Genomic DNA, 24,092 nt, shown 5'->3' with positions numbered 1-24,092 from the left:
AGGCTTATCTCAGTGTACACCAAACACTTTTGAAAAGTTTCCTGAAACAATTGTGCAGAAGTATAAGATGGAATGAGCCAAAGAATAATGATGTTATTTTGATTTCATTTTCCCATCTACAAGAATGTGATTTTACAGTTTTTTTTTTCATTTAGAAGTTTATGACCACCATTCTTGGTTAGGAAACAAGAACTAGGACAGTAGATTTCTTTTCAGTTGTTTTATGGGCATATCTGAAAGATGAGGAGCTAGGAGTGAATATCAGAAATCCCCCCATCCTCTTTTGGTCTTCCATTTCCCTCCCTTTCTGGATTTTTATACAAAGAAAATCTTCTTCAGTTTCTATCTTCACTCCCTCCCTCTAACCACCTCCAACTCAGTTCCTGTCTCACCACTGTGCTGTGTCTTTCTCACTGAACATCAAGAATTGTCAATCTCTTCTCTTTCTCAACTCTTCAAAGGTTTTTTTGGAACAGCTTGGCCACTCCACCCTTCTTGAACTCTCTAGACATCTATGACTGTGCTGTCTGTCTCTCTGCTTGTAGGCTACAAGAACACAAATCAAGTTGTTCAAACATGAAAGGAATTTGTTGGCCCTTGTCTGAGAAGATCAAGAAATGATGATCACTTAAGGCATCACAGTGTAGAAGTTGAAACAATCCTATCATCAGAAATCTATTTATCTGTTAGAAAGGTGCATCTGCCATGTTAAGAAGGGGATTGGAAGATCTAGAGCCACATCAACCATCCTTGCTAAGTGGTCTTAGTAAGAAAACTAAGCCTCTGTTTATGTGTATTAGCAAAATTTATGGGAATAAATCTGGTATGTATTAATCCCAAAGAGTTGAGGAGAAAGATCACTGATCCAAATCATCATGGACAAATTAATTAAAGCAAGCTTTTTTTTATTTATGTGCATTGGCTGCCTCCCTTTAGGGCAGGGTCCAAGAGGTCAGCCTTGGATGTAAGGAAGACAAGGTTTTTATAGCTTAGGGGGTGGGGGTTTCCAAATGGGGGGATTTGGTGAGCAAATAGGCTGGATTGTAGGAACAGAAGGTAAGTATTACAAATTAGTCATAAAGGCCCCCTGAAACAAAGACGTGACTGCAAGGTGGGCATAAGGTAGTCATAACAACCTTTTGAAAGAAAAGTAGGCTTGAACAATAGTTATAACTTTTCAAAACAAAGACATGGCTGCTGTTTCCTGGAACAGGCATAAAAAAACATGTGCAGTTAAGGTAACAGCTAGGGCATAGTCCAATGATTGAGAAATAGATTTAATTATAAACAACAATGAAACTAGTTTGTCTTTATTATCAGATGGCTTTTCAGTCTAAAATGGAGGCAGGGTAGCTTTTTTCAAATGCCCAACCTACAAGGAGTCGGGTTTGTGTCATAGGATATAACCAGTCTCCCTAAACAACACAGGTAAACATGTAAGAAAATATACTCAGCCTCTAAGAAAGAAGCACATACATGCTCACACATCATAGCTTCAATGACACCCCTGCTTTTCATCTGATGTCTCTACATGGTATTTCTTCTTTGTTCACTTTGTTGACTGAATAGCTCTGGGTTCAGTTTCATGCTCTCATTTCTTCTTTATTCACTATTTCTTCCTTGTTGCTGACAGAAACTATTCTGGACTAGCAACATCCCAGGTTTAAATTGATGGAGAAGCTGACGACTCCCTGGGTTTACTCCTGCAGATACAAACTCTCTGGTGAGTAACAGTTATAGACTCCTGATGATTTGAAAGTCCCACATAGCTACCTATATCCATTCCAAGCTAAGTCAGTACTCTTGATTACCTTGAGCGCCTGTCTTCTTTTGCCCTGGTTACCTTTAACTCTCAACTTTACATAGCTTAGAGACATATGAGAAAAGAGTCTCAATTAAAGAATTGCCTAGATTGGATTGGCCTGTGGGTAAGTCTATGGGGAGGGGGATTGCCTAGGTTGTTAACTGATGTTGGAGAGGCCAGCCTACTGTAGACAGTTGTATCCCTAGGTGGGTAGTCCTGAAATGTATAAGACTAGCTGAGTATAAACTGAATGTGGAGCCAGCTAAACAAGGGTCCTTTTCCATGGTTCCTGCTATACCTCCTGGGCTGTGAAGTGAGTTCCTCGGTCAGAAGTAATGCTATATGAAATAACCACCAGGCATGCCTTTAAGCTTCTGTCTTGACTTCCCTCAATGGTGGATTGGGTCTGGACTTGTAACCTGAAATACACCAGGTTTATCTGGTTCACCAACAAATAAAACAATTTATAACATCAAAGTGCATCTCAAAAATATGCTTTCATCCATCCCTCTACAGTGCCATCACCATATTTAACCAGTCCAACTTCCAAGAGGACAGCAATAGCCCACTCTGTTTTCTCCTTGCTTCTACTTCTTTTCTCTAGTCCAGTTTTTGTCCAATTGAAATGATCTTTCTAGCATCTTTTGCCTTGTCTCCATAAACTCCCTATGCCCTTCCCTCTACTGGAGACATCCTTATCTCTTTTCTGTTTCCATAATAGGCAAAGCCACCTCCTCTCAGATCTTTGCATCTGTTCCTTTCTTGCCCAGAATGCTCTTTCCCAGGCTCTTTGCAGTTTTCAGCTCTTGATTTAAGCATTCTCCTTTGAGAATGGCCTTTCTTCACCACATTCCTTAGGTATCTTAGTCTACTATCACAAAATAACCATATGCCAAGAGGCTTACAAACAAGGATTTACTATTCACAGCTGGGAAGTTCAAGATCAAGGCACTTAGTTGTTTTTCAGACAGTGCCTTCTCAAGGCACATGGAATGTGAGCTTTCTGCAATGTCTCTTTTATAAAACTACTAATGGCATTAATGAAGGCAAAACATCATGACTCCATCATCTCATTAGGGCCATTTTCCTAAATAGTATCACAACAGGAGCCAGTTTCTATGGGTGAATATTCAGAGTATGGGCCAATCTAATTCATTTCTTCTTCAGCTCTCTTAGTTTTCATCCTCTGTAAAGAATGCAAGCTCCATGAGCACATGAACCTTAACTGCTTTAACCTTAACCTTAACTAAATTACCAGAACTTAGAATAATACACAGGCATTAAAAAAAATCTATGTGAACGACTGGATATTCCCATTCATTTTCTACTTCTTCCATGGAACTTGCTATTATTTTCCAAGGTCTTTCATACTGACGTGTTTCCTTCTCTAACCATTATCTCTTCCTCTAGAATGTAATCACTAACAAGCTGTGGGCGTCTCACTGTGTCTGCAATGTCTGATTCAGTTCCTTGCACTTAGTTGACAGGTCCATGTTGAAAGGACAGCTGAGCCAATGATCATCAGTAATTGCTTCCTGAACTTAAGCAGAGGCCATGACTAAAAGTGCTTTCTTCTTGATTCTCTGACTTGAAAAAAAAGTCAAATCACACTAATTACATTGTTAAAGGGATACTGATGTCTTGGTCAACATCTGCCTGTAAGTAATGGATATTTGAAGGATTAATCATTAAGGCAGAATTTGAATTTGCTTAGGTACAATTCTGTCAAAGGCTTTGCAAAGACTTTGGTAGTGATAACTGGGCTGTCTACACTGTCATAGGAGTCCTATCCACTCCAGCGTGACCAGCCTTTCATTATTCCTGTCCTACACACCTCAGTTCCCATTTCCACTTCCCTCCCCTTCCAATCCCATCACACCTCAGCATAAATATCCAACCTACAGCAGCCCTCCCCACACTGCTCTTCATTCACCCTTACTTTCACAAATTCTTAAGACAACACACATCACATCTGAGTGTGCAAACATGCCTAATTTGAAGTACATCTATGTCTCTGGCCTCTAAATTTGTGTATCTTTTCCCTCTTTAGACACAGATCTTTTCATATTCTGGCCCTCTGATTTAACTTATTAACTTAGTAACTCCCATGTCACTAACACATAGCTAGTGACAGTAAATATGGTTGAAAGTAGAATTATTATGATGGTCCAATGATATGCAGTATTGCTCTATGGTCTTTCTTATAGTTAAACTGATTGTGATGAGGCAAAAATAGTGTCATCTCCATTCTCTCAAACCTGACTGAATCAATTCCCTTATCTTGCCCTCATAACATACATATGAATAATTTATTACTTTTATACTGAGGCAAAGTCAGATTAAGCCATTGCAGTATGAGCAACAACTGAGAACTGGCATTAAGAAAAACAAACAGTTTTATTCTCCTGACTCCGAAGTACATAGGCTTTCGGTGGCACTTAGCATTTACTTTCAATCTTGATTTGATTCAAGATATAACCATTTTATATTTTTGGTTGTGAGCCTAGGCTTTAATGGCTCAGCCATCTCTCCAGTCCAAGATATAACCATTTTAATTTATTGCCAATACAATAATTCGAAAAGAGCCTCTAAAAAGAAAAGACCATGTTCAGGTCAAATACTAATCAAAAGAAAATAAGGACAGAAATTTTGTGTACTAAAATCTCAATAAAATAAAAATACTATGGTTATGGCAAAATGGGAATTTCTTATTTTATTAATCAAAATAAAAATTGACTTAAAATGCTTTTTGGAAATAAATTTGATTATATTAGGAAAGAAACCATTTAAAATACTCATAAACTCTCTTCCTAGGCTGTATATTATGATAACAGTGTAAGAAGTAAGTTTGTGTGTAATATTCAGTATAGATAATACAGCATTGTGTATGACAATGTTTAAAAATCTAAATTATATATATGCAGAAATGATGAGTGATTCAGCAATTTGACATAGTTGAAATGAAAGACTGTTACAATAGCAGTACAAGCCTACACAAATTAATTTGAATGACAAGAATGTTTTTATCTTATGCTATTAGTGTTTTTCTTTTTCCTTGTCTTTTTTCTTTTTTCTTTTTTCTTTTTTTTTTTTTTTTTTTTTGGTTTTTCGAGACAAGGTGATTTCTCTGTAACTTTGGCCTATCCTGGCACTCGCTCTGCAGACCAGGCTGGTCTCGAACTCTGCCTCCCAAGTACTGGGATTAAAGGCATGCAGCTATTAATTTTTAACCAGCTATAAAATCATGTTCTCATACTTATAAAAGTATTCATAAAATACTTTTGAAACAAAAATACATTTTAATGCAAATGGCATTTTCTTTTGTGACATGATTGGGGAATTTTTTAATTATATAACAAAATTCAAAATAACTCATCTTTATCAATGCAGAATGATCTATGGCATGCTTAACAATACTACGCCCTAAACCAGGCATATACCTTTAATCCCAGCACTCGGGAGACAAAGGCAGGTAGATCCCAGAGTTCAAGGCCAGCCTGCTCTATGGAGGAAGTTCCAGAACATCCAGGGTTGTACAGAGAAACCCTATCTCAAAAAACCAAAAGCAAATGCAAAATAACAATGACAAAAAAAATACAACCCAGGATATCCTCTCTGCTACAACTGACAAGGTTTGTAAATCAAGAAAAATTTGGGTAGTGGTGTTATATGCCTTTAATTCCAGCACTTGGGAAGCAGAGGCAGACAGATCTTGGTGAGATAAAGTCCAGCCAGGTCTACAGAGCAAATTCTAGGACAGACAGAGATACAGAGAGTAACTCTGTCCAAAACAAACAAACAAACAAAACAAAAACAAAGAAGAAAAGAAAAAAGTTAATTTTCCTTTCATATGACAAATGTAATTGCTCATTAAAACTCTATTAATTTTCACAAAGCATATATGGATCAAATTATGGAGTTAACCTATAAATCTGATTAGTGACATAAAAGACCTAGGGACAGAAAGAAGGTAGGGAAGAGATCAACACACTGAAATGTAAGACACCACCCCCATGACCCTCACAACAAAGTTTTTCAGAATACATAATATTCTGTGTCTTTCATTTCTCATTGTACCTGCTCCTCTCCTAGTTGAAGTCCAGGTCATCTCTTGCATTTTCTGTCTAGTTCACTTCGTAATTTTCCAGTTCTCTGAATGGTTGGCGTTTACCAATTGAGTAGACTCTTAAAAGTTTAGTGAACTGAATTTGCCAAGCTCAATTCAGTACTTCTCTAGTTCATCAATAATGATTAAAAGCAGGGGATTCTCATGATGGGGGGGGGTGTTCAGGGAGGCAGATTGAATGATGAGTGAAATAATTCCAGTTTAGGCTAGACTTGGTAAACGTTAGTCATAGCCATGATGACTTAGGCAGGAAGGCACCATGGAGTCTGACCAGCCAGAAGAACTGTCTGGTGTCTAGGGACCTTACGGTGGGCTCTGGAGGCTTGTAAACTAGAAGCCGCTGTGAAATCTGACTTGGGCTGCTATGGGAGTCCCAGAAGAGACCAAGTGGTAAGGTGGTGGTAAGTGCCTGTGAGTTCAGGGCAGAGTTCAAGGAAACTGAACATTTCAAAGCTGGCACAGCCCATGAAAGTACCTCCTGACTGTCCGGGACAATTGCAGAGACTACTTGCTGAATTTGGAAAGCCAAAGCATCTGGTTACAAGTGGAAATATAAGAACGAAACAGGGGCTGGAGAGACAGCTTCATGGTTAAGAGCACTGGCTGCTCTTGCAGAAGATCTGAGTTTCATTCCCAGAAGCCACAAAATAGCTCACAACCATCTGTAACTCCAGTCCTAAGGGAGCCCACACCCTCTTCTGGCTATAGGAAACTCAGAGGGAAAGCCACTGCAATTTGAGAAAAGAGAGACGCTAGTTGATGCCACAGACTGCTGAAATTTATGACACCTGAACAGATTTTTTTCCTTTGCAGTTTTCTGAAAACTTCATGTGCCCTACGTCATTCCTTGCACAAATGAGTGAAGAATTTACTTTTGAAATCCCAGTTCATTTTCCCAAGTGGATTATCTAGAACAGTTAGTTCAGGGTCTAATCTACACCACAAGATTAGAGAATGAAAATCCTTGTTTGCTTTGCTTTGTTTCTAGGCCCAATGAACTGGGATCATGTAGACGGCCCAGCATTTTAACTTTATTATTGGGGGGCGGGGGGAGTGTTTGTATACACTGTATTTTAACACTGTCATTGGGGCTGGGGCTTCTGTACGCACAGCATTTGTGAACCAGTGGTCCAGAGTGTAGCATGAGCCTAAGAACATTTGCTTATCTCCCAGAGTGAAGCTATTCAGCCTGCATGGCTTCCATCCACAGCTGGGGCTGTTCTCAACTTTGCTGAGCAGAAAGCTTTCCTGATCTCCCACATTCTCTGCAGGGTTTCCCCGGTAGTTCTCCTGGAGACATTACTCAGTAAGGCATTCAGTTAGTAGGTTCTCGGTATACTGAGATAGCTCAACTGGCCCATTAAAACCCTCTTTGCTCTTTAAGGAACAGAGTCTTAAGTTTGAGTTTGGTTTTTTGCTTTTTTTTTTTTCTTGACACTACCCCTTCATCCCTTCATCCCCATTCTCTTTTTGTCTCCAGCATTAAGTTGATTTGATACAAACTCCCTTTGCTATTGGTCTATTTTTTCTGGTTAGAATATTCATAAGAGATACCAGAGCAAGCCTGATGCCCAGAAGAAGCATTGCTGCAGAACAGTGAGAAGTCTCCCAGTTCTGTGAAACCTGTCTTGTGGGGATGGAGAGGAAGAGAGTTTAATAACTTTATTTTCACACACATACACACACAGAGCTTTTGTTTAGGACCTATTAGCCCTCAAACCAAGCTGGGGGAGATTAAAAGACAAAAATTATATTTCTTTCTAACAGTTATGTGAATTCATTAAAAGGTGTACAATTCCTGCTTGGAAAAAATGATTTAAATTCATATTTTAAGAGGGTTATTAAAAGGTGTGAAACCATTCTCACTGGGAGAAAGCTTTGGAGAGACCATTACGGGACATATATATATATATATATATATATATATATATATATATATATGCGCTAGGTTTTCCTTTCTTCTTTACTCAAATGTAGGTAGTCTCTTGAAGGTTAAAGCACTTTTTGAAATTGTATAGGGGGAACTAAAGGCTAATATTAAAATCACACATCAAGGTATGCGTCCAATAGTCGTAGGGGTTATTTTCTTACATCAGTGACCTCTAGCAAGATCAGAGGCAAGGATATATATTCTCAAATGGAACCAGTTAGCAGCAGTATCCAGTGTGTGGCACTAATGAGGACGAGGTCAGGGTTCAGCTGCAAACTAAGCTGGTTATGGAGAAAAGAGTGACAGCTTCAGCTGCCAGTGGTACAAAGCATTAGCATTACCTGGGGATTTCCATTTTGTTTTGTTTTTATTTTTGTTTGTATAATGTTAATCTCCATGCCTTATTCCAAACCTCCCATATGCATTGAAGTTTCTGACAGCAGAGCAAGGATCATTTGCTCTTGAAGAAATTCCCAGGCAATTCATAAACCACTCAGGATTTTGGAATTAGTAACCTCAAAGGAGCCAACTCAAGCAGAAATTAAACACAGCATGATTGTCACTGACCTCTACACCACAAAACTGCCAATGCTACAGTGTATGCACTGAGAACCATTCAAGTCTCCAGGGAGTTTGTCCTTCTTTCCCTATGAATGGAAATTCTTTAGAGGAACCATGGGTTCAAAAATAGCTCAAATCTCAATGGCAAGTGGAGGTAGCCCTCTGCATGTCTCTTTCCATATAATTCTACACTTCACTGAACTGTTAAATGCTGACCAGAACTTACCTCCCCACGTAGGGACACAAGCAAAAAGCCTCCTTGTGCCCTGGACACCGTATGGTTACCCACTCTGAAATATTCTATTCTAAGCAGAATGGCCATAGACATCTCAAACATTTTCTCCAACTTTAGAAGTCTACATCAGCTTCCTTTCTGTCAAGAGTTAGACCAGCACAACTAATGGTCCAACCCAGTGGTTTGGTGAACACTTCCTTAAATGCAAATATCAGACTCACTCGTACTGTCATCCAGCATGGGAAATTCAGTCAATGAGATCTGCCTTTGCAAATCTTGACAACAGTGATGGACATTTATCCCGCATCCTGCCACAGTTTTAAGTAGCTATCCTCTATCCTGTCATGTTTTTGTTTTTTTGGGTTTTTTTAGTATGGGCCTGCTCTAAATGCCACCTGTTGCAAATATGCTCTGTAGATGGAATGGGCAGGAGAGAAACCTGGTGAAATATATCCACATTTTAGAACTTACCAGGCAGCACAGGAGTCAGTACTCTACTGGAGATAATGCTTCTTCAAGTTTATGACATTACAAAAGCAACCCCACATCCAATACTTTGAGTATATTCAATAAGTTGTATGACATATTCAGAACTTTATTATAAAATGGACTCTGTGGTGAATGACTTTGCTCAGTTATAAGCTATTATAAGTGTTCTGGGGCTACTGAAAGTAAATTAGTCTTGGGTTGGGGATATAGCTCAGTGACAGAGACTTGATGTTTAGTATTTATGAAGCTTTAGGTTTGAGCCCAGCAACAACAAAGGAAAATAATAATAATAAGCCAAACTAAACAATGAACTGTGCATGAAATGCATACATTTATTTCCATCTTAAAATGAGTTCGTTAGGACATAAGTCAATGTTATGTTAAATATCATCTATACTTTTAAAACAATGTCATTTGCTAGTGAATATTAACATTAAAGGGACTTCTGCTCTGTTATTAAAGCAAAATGATGGCATAAAATAACCTCTTTCCTGAATTCAGCTTGGTTCTTGACTACAAAGAGGCTACAAAGAGAGGAGATGGGTTACTGTCATTCTGAGACAGTCAGCCAAATGGTTTTACAAAGGAGAGGAAACTGTGGGTAGATGAAAGTTCTGTCTATAAAGTAGATGTTACTACAGTTCATTGTGGTTGTATTATGTGTGCCCAAAGGATAAAGAATTCAGGTGTGAGGTGAAGTGGCAAGAGTTGCAAATTAAATAAGCTCTGAGCTTGGGGTTTTTCCTTTAGTGTGTTGCTGAAACTTGCCCATGGCTTCAGGGAACTTCATGATTAAGTTGGAACGAAGTTCTCATGCCTCGTGTTTAATGTAGCAGAGGCAAGGTTATTAAATAGTTCTTGGCAATTAATTGCTGGTGCTACGCCCTTTTTTCACAGCTTTGGTTTCGGGTATGCAGAAGAGTAGAAAACATTTAATTGCCCCTAATTTGTTGCTGTAGTTCAATCATATGGCTAAGCTTTGTGCTGAAGTCTGTAACTCGAGTGAAGGATTTGTAAGGGGCTTCACTGTGACATTCCTCCAAGGAAAAATTTGTTTTCACTTTTATGCAATAATCAGACCTGCTCTTTGATCCACTGCTCTCTTTGAAATTAAGGAAATTATGAGAAGCTGCCAAATCTGTAGTGAACTTGGTGCTGTTTGGAAAGAAAACCTTTCCTATTGTCTTTCACAGTGAGTCTGATGTGGCCTCACTGACCGGTTGGCCAAGATCCTGAGAGGAATTCCTTCCTTGATAGAAGCTGAAAGAGGGATTGAAGGTAATCTTTTCTTCTCATCTGTCCCATCACCCTTTCACCTGCACTCACCCAAGATCTGATTGTTCCTTCTAATCTGCCTGACTTCCTGTTTTCTAGACCTCTAATTTAACCATTGTGCTAAAAAATTCTTGCTTCTTGACTTCAGGACTGTCTTCTTATTTTTCAGACCCTTTCTGGTTTTCTCTTTAACACTCACTATTAAAATGAAATTATTATTCATTTAGTGTCAACCAGTTCTTGTCTGTCTTCTGTCACTAGGAAATCCATAAGGTAAAAAGGCATGTTTATCCATCTTATATACCCTTGAATACTCATCCATTACAGAGCCTAATGGGAAATAATCCATGCCCAGTAAATATTGAATGGATGGGTCAATGGATGGATGGATGGATAAATTGATTGAAGGGCAAACTGACTGAATAAACAGGTGGGTGGATGGGTGGGTGAATGGATGGGAGGTTAGGTAGGTAGGTAGATGGATGGATGGATAGACATATGGATGGATAGCTGACATTTCTTAGATTCTGTTATAGATTGGTTCATATCCCTGTTCAAATCTGGAATAGTATTTTATGCATAACCCAAAATACATAACACATTTTGGAAATTTTCTAAGTGTTTTATGCAAGGTTGTCAGGTTTATTTAAGCCAAAAATATAAGTTAAAGTATTAAGATATCTAAGAACATTTAAGATGACAGTAATAGCTAAGTCATATTTGACAAAAGGGAGGGAAAACAACTGAATAAGAAAAACTGAAAGGCAGTTAATGCTGAACACTGGTGTATCTCCTGATGGCACTGCTCCAGAGATAATGGGCAACATGAATAAAAAATACAGTTCAGCTGGGCAATGGTGGTGCATACCTTTAATCCCATCATTCAGGAGGCAGAGGCAGGTGGATCTCTGAATTCTAGACCAGTCTGGTCTCACTAGAACTGAGTAAGTTCTAGGACAGCCAAGGTTACACAGTGAAACCCTATATCAAAAAACAACAATAACATCAGAAAGAAAGGAAGGAAGGAAAAAATGAAGGAAGGAAGGAAGGAAGGAAGAGAAAGAAAGAAAGAAAGAAAGAAAGAAAGAAAGAAAGAAGAACAAAGAAAAATATAATTCAGGGGTTTCCAAATTAAACACTATCTTCCACTCAGTTGCTTATCCAGTTCAATCAATGAAGAATGAACCAGGAATAGGAGCAATATAATAATAATCACCATCTTAACCCAAAATATTCAACAATATATAAGTAGAAATATAAATGCAAATGTTGTGAGATGGTGAAAGATTCTTAAAATTGGGGCCAAATGTCGTTTGTTCCGATTAAGATCACTATCAACAAGATAATGCCTACTTTTAATTTTTATAACATATGTAAATTCTTCAACCCATAAAACAACACATATTTGCCACATACAAAGGACCTCCCACATCATAACCCCATTCGGCATCTGCAGGTATGGATGGAGGGTGGCCATGGGTACTAGGAAATGAGCAGCAAAGGGCAGCAGATCTTGTCCTTTGCTCTCTCTGTAGGTCTCCCCTCATCCTAAGAGTTTCTAGGCAGTTTTCTAAGGAAGACTTTTCCTAATCTGGAGGTGAAGGATACAATATGAAGAATTCTTTTGGGGGGGAGCGTTGGGACAGGGTTTCTCTCTTTGTCATGCTCTCTCTGATGGATACCCCAGTTGTTTCCATTTGTTTACCACTCCTTGCATGGCTATAGTAAACATCAGTGTATAAGTGCCACCTACTTTGTGTACTAGTACTTTCATTTTTATGTAATACCTTGTGAGAAGTAGAGTTTCAGGATCACAATGTGTGTGTTCACCTTAGTGCATGTTGCCAAATTGCTTTTGAAAAAGCTTTAGCAGTTTATGACCCCATCAGCACTGAATGAAAGTAAAATCTCCCTGGATCCTTACCAGGATGTAGGTGTTTTTGCCATTTGCTTTTTAAATTTTGGAGGTTGAAAAGCAAACCATAGCCAGGTGTGGTGGTGGATGCTTTAATCCCAGCACTTGGGAGGCAGAGGCAAGTGAGTCTATGTGAATTTGGGGTCAGCCTGTTCTACATAGTGAGGTCCAGGACACCAGAAGTACACAATGAGATTCTGTTTCAGAAAAAAAAAAAAAAAGGAAAGGAAGGAAGGAAGGAAAGAAAGGAGAGAGAGAGGAGAGAGAGAGAGAGAGAGAGAGAGAGAGAGAGAGAGAGAGAGGAGAAAGAAAGAAAGAAAGAAAGAAAGAAAGAAAGAAAGAAAGAAAGAAAGAAAGAAAGAAAAAAAAAGAAAGAACTGTTGGGTTGCTGTTTTAACTTCACTTCTCCTATGAGTGAATCCCAATGGATATTTTCATGTGCATTGATTAGCTGGGCTTCTTCTCTAAATTGATGTTGACAGTTTTTTTTTAAATACATTTGTTTAAATTAAAAATAAAATACAATTTTTTAAATTAGTCATTTTTCTTATCCATTTGTACATGCTCTTTTTATAATCAAGAGGATCCTTTTAAGTCTGTGCATAACAAAAATTCTTCTCTCAAACTTTTTAAACTTAGCTTGCGGTATCATTTGGAATGATATAGTCTATTTATTTTTGCCTTTTTTTCATAATTTTTGAGACAGAGTCTCAATGTGTGGTCCCAGCTGTCCTAGGATTTACTGAATAAACCAGGCTGGCCTCAGACTCACAGAGATCTACCTGCCTCTGCCTCCAGAGTACTGGAATTAAAGGCGTGCGCTGCCACACCCAGCTATTTCTTCCTCTTATAATAGTTAAATGTGTCTCTTTTCCATGGCCCCAGATTCTAAGTCTTGAGCATTAAGTTGCCTTCTCTGGAACTAGTTTTCCTAAAATTTCTTCTAATATTCATAATATTCTATTTCTTACTTGTAATTTCTGATTTGTTCAGCTTAGTTTCCTGATTAGTGGAGAAGTCATTATAGTCCTATTTATTACGTAATCTAGAATAACATACACAACTAAATCATCAAGGGAAACAAGGCAGAGCATACTGAAGAGTGGATCTCAAACCTGGAAGATATATTGAATGTAACTCACGGCAAGTTTCCTCAAGATGAGCCATAACAAATCCCCTTATTCATTCCCCCCTCAACACAATCTCTCTCTTCTCTCTTCCGCCTCTCCCTTTCCTCCCTCCCTCCCCCTCTCCTTACTCAATTATCCATATTTCCAATGCTATTCTATTCCACTACTCAAGCAATAGAGTTTGACGTCTAGAGAATTAGGTAAAGATATACAAAGGTCTCTCTTAGGATCCTCCTTGTTTCTTAGCTTCTCTGGCAGTGTGGATTGCTGGGAAACCAGCATAGGATTGATCCAGACACCCTGAATGTGGATGTCAGTTAGGAGGCCTGGGCAATCTATGGTGCCTCTGGTAGTGGATCAGTATTTATCCCTAGTATACGAATGAACTTCAGGAGCCCATTCCACATAGAGGGATACTCTCTCAGCCTAGACACACTGGGGAGGGTCTAGGCCCTGCTCCAAATGATATGACAGACTTTGAAGATTCCCCATGGAAGCCTCACCCTCCCTGGGGAGCAGAAAGGGGATGGGATAGAGGATCCGTGAGGGATGGTGAAAGGAGGGGAGGAGGAGAGAGAACTGGGATTGACATGTAAAACAAGCTTGTTTCTAATTTAAATTTTTTAAAAAATCACACATAAAAAAGAATATACAAAGGTGAATCTGGCTAGTCAACTTCTCATTAATCCCTGTCGATTCTTGTCTCATGGGAATGTATACTCTGTGTTTCAAGATTTGAAAATCTTTAGTGAATCATTCAGCACTGATTCTGAGGAGCTGGTGAGATGGGTCGGCAGGTAAAGCTCCTGCTGCACAAACATGTGGACCTGGATTTGGAGCCCCAGTATCCATGACGAAAAAGAAGTGTGGTGACACATCTCTGTAGCCCCAGTACAGGGGGAGCAAAGACAGACAGCTCCCTGGAACCCACTGTAGCCCCAGTGCAGGGGGAGCAAAGACAGACAGCTCCCTGAAACCCACTGGCAGACAGTCTAGCTAGTTAGTAAACTCTAGAATCAGTGAAAGATAATGACTCAAAAGGCAAGCCGGACAGCAATCCTGGAAGATATTCAATGTCAATCTTTGGCCTCCACACACATGTGCTCACACACAACCATGCGCACATAACTAAATGCACATATGTTACGATAAATCTTTCTGCCAAAAGCCGCCTGAGCCCCACCGACAAGTGTGAGCTTTAAGCCAGCCGCCTGTCCGAATTAGGCCCAAATGAATACACAGAAACTTGTATTAGGTTCAAAGCTGCTTGGCCAATGACTAGGACTTCTCATCTGCTAACTCAGTCTTAACTATCATAAACCTATATATTTTATAAGACATCTTATCGGACACTTTATTGGCATCCCTCCTTGCTGGGATCACATCTTGCTGCTGGAGCAGGAGCAGAGGGGAAAAAGGGGCCCTTCCTGTTTCTCCTTCACTTAAATATGAGTCTCCTTGCTATGTCACTTCCGGCCTGGATCACACTTCTCTACTACATTTCCCAGAATCCTCTTTGACTCCTAGTCCTGTCTAACTTCCTGTCTCATTGGCCAAACAGTATTTTATTTAACAATCAATAAGATAAACATACACAGTACATTCCCCATCACACACATGTATACACCACATATACATACAAAGAACACAAGAGAGAGAACAAAACACTGCTTTTTATTATGAAAATTTGTCTTTTTTAAACACTAACAACTCATCTTAATAAATAAACAGGCAAAGTTAGAATGTGAATGTAACCAAAAATTAAATATATTTAAGCTTATTTCTTTTCATAAGCTATTGCTTAACAATCTCAAGACAGCTCCAAGCTCATCTGACTTTAAAGGTGTGTGTGTGTGTGTGTGTGTGTGTGTGTGTGTGTGTGTGTGTGTGTGTGTGTGTTGGCTGTGCATTAATACGGGGCACACAGAGGCCAGAAGAGAGTGTCGAATAGGCAGTGGGGACTGAACTTGGGCCTGAGCCATTGCCTCAGCCTTCCCACTAATTTTAATGTGCATTTCATATTCTGTTAGATTTGCCTTCTAACTCTTATTCAAAAGCTGTCTGTTGTTCCACTCATCTACTTCAACTCACGAAGACTCTGATTTTTCAACAATGTTGCTACTCCAGTTTCCACCTATTTTTATGGCCATAGTTGCCACCAACACAGCCATTTGCCACAGCATGTGTGAGTTAGCAACTTTACACAATCTCCCACATTTGATATGCCACTTATACAATGACTGGATGACTCTCTCTTTAAGGGATTGTGTTGGCAGGTTTGAGTATGAGAATGAAATGTGAACTTGGCAGTTATGATTTAAACAGGACAGAGTCTAGAAAGAAGATTAAAGAGTTTGGACGTGATTCTGGCAGAGTGTATAGCAGAAAGCAGAAATGAATCAGGTTGTGAGAATCTGAAGCCACTGTTTCCATTTTTAAAGAGTGTGGTCAGGTTAAATAATACAATATTATCCAGTCTAAATGCCACTGTTTGTAACGTGAGGGAGGTAAGGAGTGAAGAGGAACTTAAAGGAGTGCTATCTTCGAAAGATGATGGTGAAAGTGACTGGAAAGCATGAAGAATCTCAAAATGGGGAGATCATTGTACAGGTCAAAATATGAAGCAGGCTATATTAAGAATAAAACAGAAATTTGGCATGGTGATAAACTATTCGCAATCCCAGAACTAGGGAGGCTGAGATAAGAAGAGTTCAAATTCAAGCCCAGCTTGGACTATATAGCAAGACCTGTTAAGAGATGAGATAAATGATAGATAGATAGATAGATAGATAGATAGATAGATAGATATAGAGATAAAGAGAAAAATATAGAATTAGATAATGTAAACACTTCTATGAATAAAATAATTTTCAGCATTTGATGGTCAGTTGGAGAGAAGAAGGTATTAAAAGCATCCTAGGAATGCCTTGAGGAGAACTAGCAGGTAGTCCATATACCCGTTAATAACCACACATAGCTGTGTGTTAAAAGAAGGAGATGCAAGCAAGCAAGAACGGTTTAACTTCATGCATTACTTCAGTCCATCTCCAAAGAACATCTCTAGGAAACTGAGTTTGAGTGGCCAGATACATTACCACCACTTCCATTCCCTCCTTTGTTAGAAGATTCTACACTATATTCTCCGGATCATGATGGCAGCTGCAGTGTTCTGGTCCTTTTGTAAATAAACATATCTGTAAATATATCACCAGTGTAAATATGTCTATCAATATACCTTTTGGATTTCTCTGATTAGATGTGTTTGTAGACAAAGGCCTGGAGTTTCAGCTACAGACATTCCCTCCAACTTCCATGTATCTTCCAGTCACCTGGACTCGAGTACTAAAATCACTAAACTGGGAAGTGATGGGAGTGAAGTAGTGAAGGGAGACATGAGAACACAATGTTATTTTTTATCTTACACAAAACCATTGTTAAAGAGACTCCCCAGATGTGTTGTCCAACATAATGGTTACTTGACATGTGCAGCTATGGAGTAGTTGAAATGTGGCTCATCTCAACAAAGACATTTATATGAGGAGCTAAAGTGGTTAAGAGCACTAATCATGAAAGCATGGGAGTCTGAGTTCAGTTCCCCAGCATCCATGGATAAAGCTGGTCATAAAGCCTTGGATATCTGTAACCCTGGCACTAGGGGACAGAGGAAGACAGGAGGCTTACTAGGACTAGCCAGAAAACTGAATATTATATGCCCAATAAAAGATACTGTCAGAGAAACCATATTAGGGGAGTATCCAATATCCTCTTCTGGCCTCCACATGTGTGTGCAAGGGATATACACACATAGATGCACACTCATACATATGAACATATACATACACACAGATGAGACAAGCTACAAAATATAAAATATGAAGAGTTTAAAAACATAAAGTATATTTTGAATATGACTTTAAAGCCATATTTTAAGAACATTGAATTAAATAAATGATTTCGCATTTCTTTCTTTTTTAAAAAAAATGTCTTTCTTAAAATGTAAAATCAGAGAAGTGGCTTATATTTAAAACTTAAATTTTATACATATTGAATGACACTAATGTATAATGTTTATTTATATGTAAAAGCTAATTATCACACTATAGGCTAAAATTGTCTAAAACTTTGCCTTCTATGTTCTTATGCAATCAATTCCTGCATTCGAGAGTCTTGGAGAACTTGGATATTCTTATCACACATGAGTCATCTGGACTTGAGGAATAATTCTATTTTGACCATAGTGATCACATATAGGGAGAATGTTACTGATGAGGGGCTTAGGTCGAGGCATAAAGACAAAGTTTGTGACACTTCGCTAGGTAAAGTTAAGCAAAAAGCAAAGTACCCACCAAGATCTAGGCTTCGGGTTCTATATCACTCAGTGCTATTTATTTGGTCATGAATAAACTTCATTTTCATAGTCCTGAAGTGTAGATAACTGTTGTCTGTGGTGATATTTTGTTTATCATCTAATAAGGTTTGCCTGAAGATCAGAAGGCAAAGCCAGCGACAGCCACAGAGGCTGGGTAGTGGTGGTATACACCTTTAATCCCAACAGACACATTAGTTAACCACAGAGGCTGGTGGTGGTGGTGTACGCCTTTAATCCTAGCACTAGAGAGGTGTACAAGACAGGAGCTCAGGGTCTCATGTGGCATTCAGTCTCCAGCCATGCTGAGTACAGGATTGCCACAGCCTTGGTATAAGTAAGATTTCTAGTGGTTGGCTGTTTTGCTTTTCATATCTTCATCTTGACTCCCAATATGTGTCTCTGGGTTTTTATTATTCATATTCCATCTGTCTTCAGTAAGTACTACTGAATGCTTAGCACTGCATATGTACCAGCAGCACCATGGTCGACAATGATGCTTCCCAGAAGCTTTTGCTCTGAGGGGATGACAACAGAGACACGTCCAAAAGTAAGACAGATTAAGCAACCAGATCTGTTATAGCCCTGGGGGTCAGAGGTCAAAGCTACCTTCTTTATCCTGACAACTCATACCAAGACCTCCACATGTACAGCTATCCCTCTTCAGTCACTTACCCCAGATGTGCAAGGTGTTGACTTCTGTCATCATCTGTGACAGTGGTTCTCAACCTTCCCAATGATGCAACCCTTCAATACAGTTCCTTGTGCTGTGATGTCCCCCACCAAAACATTATTTCATTGCTTCTTCATAACTGTAATTTTGCTACTGTTATGAATCACAATGTACATTATCTGTGTTTTCCAATGGTCTTAGGTGACCCCTGTGAAAGAGTCACTTGACCCCCCTATAAAGGGGTCACGACCCACAGGCTGAGAAGTGCAGATCTGTGAACAGTGGCACTGGTGTCTCTTCTTGTCCTCTGTCCTTCTCTTCTCCCCTTGTATTGTTTGTCTTCTTCCTTCTCCCTTTCTCTCACAGTCCCCTTTGAACTGTGGACTCTTCAAGGAGAGTATTCATGTTTTCTGCCACCAGATCCTTAGTGACATACTTCAAGTGCAGAATAAATGGTTCCTTTCTGCTGTCTTCAACAAGAATCAAGTACTAAAGTTTTAAGAAGGAGAAAGGCCTAAAAGAGATGGCCAAGAGCCTGGAATGTAAGGGATTGGGTCTGTTCCATTTTAGAAGAAAATTCTAAGTTCAAGTACCCAAAAGAATTTATCAGGAAGAGAATGACAAGCAGCACCATCAAATACTGTACTAATAGTACCAAGAATGAGATTGCAAAATGACTGCTGGATTGGATGGTTATATTACATTTATATATAAGGCAACAAGGAAAGAAGATGGGCAACTGTCTTGTTACTGGGAGCCTTGCAGTAACACTGGACACTGCTAAGAAAACAGCATCGATTTCTCTTTTCAGCTATTTCCAGCAGGAGACTGGAGCACAGGATCAAGGGTGTGAGAGGCTGTGAGAATCAGGAATCCTCTCCTCTTTCTCATAGACTGTGTTCTGACTGAAGGCTCTTCACCAATCAAAGCTCGAGTCCTGGTGAAAGAAAGAGCCTGATGGGACAGATGCATAGCTGTTTATTCTGCCATCACTACTTTCTAACCAAACCAAGTCATTTTGAGAGCCTGTTTTACTCCATGTGTGAAGGTACCTTATAGACTTCTTAGAGCATGATCGAGGTACTGTTTTTATTATCTTCACTCCTTTGCACACTGTTTTATGTAAATTGGGTATGCAATCAGAAGAGTCTAAAAATTAGTTGGAGCCCTCCCTGCTCAACCTCTGAAGTTCTGACAGTTTAAAAAATTATTAAATGCATTTATTTAGATGCAGGCAATATCGGATGCATCCATCTGCTGCTGTAGCATGAGCACACTATGGCCCAGTCTCCAAATACAGATTTCTTCTTACTTTTATAACGTTTTGCTAGATAAAAGTCATGAACATTCACTTATATTGTGTCTGCAGCTGGCTGCTTTAAACTTGAACTGCAGTTACATCACTGACGTAGAGTTCATGCATCCTGCAAAACATAAACAGTTTATCATTGGATTCATGACATTGTTGACCTTTGATTACCAAGAAAGCATGCTGGGTGAAGTCCTGGTGGGACCCAGAAGGCAGCACTTCCTCTTAGTTAATGCTGAACCTGCCTTGTAATTGAATGTTAGGGAAACATAATATCCTTTAAAGACCTTTGTCTTTCTCATCTCCATGGCCAAAGAAAACTTCCAGCGGAAGAGTGAGAAATTTTACTCAGCTTTTGTTCTTAGGAATTGGTAGTGCGGTAAAGTCTGAAAGTAGAGCAAATAGCATACTTGAGTGGTTTCTATTTGCAGACAAGATCAGATTATGATCTCAGAGACAATAGGGGTACCCCTAGAAATGTATGCGACATATTTAAAGGGTATATATTTATGACCAGCTACCTTAAGACCGTGGTATTCTAAAGGCATCTTTCACTTGTTAAAACAGTGCACAGCATGCTGTGTATGTGATACATGCTTGATAAGGACTTTAGAACCATATCTTCCTGAGTGGAAGAGATTGAGTCTACACAAAGACCTCTGCCTGAGCTATTATTGATCAGATTACAAATGAATTATTTCCTTTCTAAAAACAAGGGATTACAATTGCAGAGAGGGAGGAGAGATGAGCAAAGAGGTCAAGACACGGCTGGTGAAACCCACAGAAACAGCTGACCTGAACAAGGGGGAGCTCTTGATCCCCAGACTGACAGCTGGAAAACCAGTATAGGACTGATCCAGACCCCATGAATGTGGTGTCAGTGAGGAGACCTTGGAAATCTATGGAGCCTCTTGTAGTAGATCAGTACTAATCCCTAGCATAGGAATGGACTTTGGGAGCCCATTCCACATAGAGGGATACTCCCTCAGCCTAGACACATGGGTGAGGGCCTAGGCTGTATGCCAAAGTGTGTGACAGACTCTGAAGATTCCCCCCTATGGAAGGCCTCACCCTCCCTGGGGAGCAGAAAGGGTATGGGATAGGTAGGGTGTTAGTGGGGGACATGGTAGGAGGGGAGGGAGAGAGAATGGGGATTGACATGTAAAACAATCTTGTTTCTAATTTAAATAAAACAGTGGGGAAAAAAGCAAGGGATTAAAAAATATTTACATGCTTTCACCGTTTTCCCCCTAATGCTCCTGCAAAGATCAAGTGTTCCATTTGTGCAAGGCAAATGGAACAGACAAAATTCCCAATGTTCTTGTATATTCATTTTTCTTCCAATATTGATGCTAAATCATGGAAATCTCTGGTTAGCAACATGCAGATAATGTAAAGGGAGTGAAGGCAGCCAAGGTTTCTGCCATGAAGGCTTCACCTGAGGAACCCTTAACTTGGCTGGATCAAGTGTGTAGCAATTAAAGATGGACCAACGGGTTCAGATGAAAGCTAGTCATTAATGTATCATTAAGGCACACGTTAGGAACATGAAAATGCTATGAGCCATACCACCTTTCTAGAAGCAATCTTCCAGTTATGCAGTTATGTGGCTCTGCTTAAATATGATGATAATTTGGGGGGGTTACCATTTGAAATATTACTGAGATGAATCACAGTGAATTTGTGACTGTGATTCTGCCTTGCCGCTTGCACAAGCCTTCCCCTGGGGAAGTGAACCATCTTAAGAAAAACCTCTAATAAGCAGAAACGAAGCAATACTGTCCCTTGCCACTGGAAGTAAAAAGAATTCGAGGCTGGAGTGAGGGAAATGGGGGAAGGATATTTTGATTGTACATAAACACTGTTAAGGGAGAAAGACAGGCATCTATTTTTAAGTGTTGTGGTCTGGGAAACTACATTCCCTGTGCTTAAAGCCAGGAGCCTTCTTACACAATAAATAATTCAGACACCCCACAACGAGTGCCTGGCTAGGACGCCTACTTCCTGCAAGCTGCCTTTTCAGCTAATCTTGGAAAAGGCCATGGATCACCCTGTAGCTCAGACAGAATTCTGACTTCCCTCCCAAGGATTATGAACAAGGCCTTCAGCCAGAGTACGTCAGGGGGAAACCAATACAATCCTGTCATTGTTGCTGTTATTTATAGCTTATTGTTTTTAAAAATTGGAAATGACTGGACCCTTCATAGCAAATTTGAGATCTCATGTATGAATTTGGCAGGCTTATTTGCTGGAGCAGAATTAAAAAACAAACTCAAGATAACATGCACTATTCAAGGGAAATAAGACAAACCAAAACGCCCCCCCCCCTTTTTTTTTTTTTTTTTTTTTTTTTTTTTTGTCCTACTGGTTCTCTCTAATTCTTTCCCTGATTTTCATCTCAAGTGATTTTGGTGAAAAGTCAATAGGTTTGAAGTTCTCCCTAATCCCAATTTTTCAGTGCAAAAATCCAAGGAAGCAAGAAGCTCTAATACCTGCTATTCAAATGGCCTCTGAGTTTAGTGTGATCTGTGCAAAGCTAAGAAATTCACAAGAAAGGTTGACATGGTCAATACATAAGGTACAAAGTACAACACTGATGTCAACTGCAAGATGCCACTGAGTGCAAATTTATAACTTGATCCCATGTTACTTACCCATCAAGTCAATCAAGGCCACATTTTTAAAGTGGGTGAAATGTTGGGTGTTTCTTTCTCAGATCTCTACTCGTGGTCCCTTTGGCCTTTTTGAGGATATTCATAGCCAGGAAAGAACATGATAAGGGCGGTGGGAAAGGGGGAACTCGTACTCCTCAAAGAGGTTTGTGTTCAGAGAGGCATTTGTGTATGAAGGGCAATTTCTTTCTTTTTTTAATTTCTGCAAAATTTAAAAACCCTCAAGGTTATGGACACATGCAGGTGAATAGCAGCATGCTATTTCACTATTGACTGTGGAATAGAAATGAGATAATATTCTTCAGAGCCTTGGAAAATGTATATCCCATCTGAAATGAGCCTATAAATCTGTCAAGTAAACAGCAGGTGTCCCTACCCTTTGCTCTGACTCCTCCACGTAGCTCCTCAGAAAGCGCAAGCAGAAGATGTCCTTGTCTATTGATATTTGCTCATTCTGACAAATGCTTATTTGCCCCAGAGGGCATTTCTGGGGACTGCAAGGAAAAATATTTCAACTATTATGACTGTCAAACTCCAGCACAAATATTAGGTCTAATGACAAGATGGGAAAAAGGAAAACAGTCACTTTGATCAAATCAACTTTTATTACCACGAACACTGACAGGTGAAACCGGTTTTTGACTGGAATTGAGTTGAATGTGGAAATGGAGAAAAGTAACTTTTAAAAATTGTTTTTGTTTAATAAGTGTCTCTAGCTACTTTTTTTTTTCTAAATCATCTCTGATCCTTCACCTAGAGTAAATGCCTCAAAGTTATGGAGGTCATGGTTCAGCAAAATGTAGGAGAAGGCCTGGACATTTGTTGGGACACTCACCTACCATTTTAAAACCAGTATGTTTGGAAAAGATGGAAGGTGTTACAACACGGAGAAATTGAGTAGGCTTTTCAAAACCATGAATGAATATTGTGATTCAGTGTTGCCACAGCTTCCTGGTCTTCCAGGTTCTGTTACCCAATGTATCTATTAGTTCTGTTACATCTTCCATCATTCTTAAAATCCCACTTTGTTCTCCAATGAATGCCCTTTACATCTCCATTGCGCCTTTTATCTCCTGGAATATTGCAAACATCAATTAACTAAGCGACCCATCACCCCTGTGTGGGTAGAAATACCCTATTATCCTAATTTAGAAGCTGGAAGAAACGGGTTAAATGAGGTAAGGTGGCTTACTAGCCATGGCAAAGGCTGAAATGGTCTTGTAGTTTGGTGCCTATTTATCTGCTTTAACCAGCTGGCTATACTAACATTTAACTTCATATCTTCTCATAGCGGCCTTTGTATAGAATGGGGATAGCAATAGTAAGGTCCATTTGATGAAGTGGTCAAAGTTTCACATTCGTCCATTTGTGCTTCCAAAAATAAAACAAACAAACAAACAAAACAAATTTCCATAGAAAAACTCTGACAGCATCTTTCAACTTAGCAACTAAAAGTGATTTTATTTTGGACCAAGCTGGTGTACAAATCCTGTCATTGGATCAGGAAGAAATGATTGTCCCAAAGAGAGAACACATAAAATTAAAATTAACCTTTGATAATAAAAGCAATGACCACTCACTGAGCCCTTAAACTTCTACACTGAGTA

Source organism: Cricetulus griseus, assembly GCF_003668045.3.
Source record: "Cricetulus griseus strain 17A/GY chromosome 1 unlocalized genomic scaffold, alternate assembly CriGri-PICRH-1.0 chr1_0, whole genome shotgun sequence".
In the NCBI taxonomy this organism is placed as follows: domain Eukaryota; kingdom Metazoa; phylum Chordata; class Mammalia; order Rodentia; family Cricetidae; genus Cricetulus; species Cricetulus griseus.
This window is presented reverse-complemented; position numbering follows the sequence as displayed.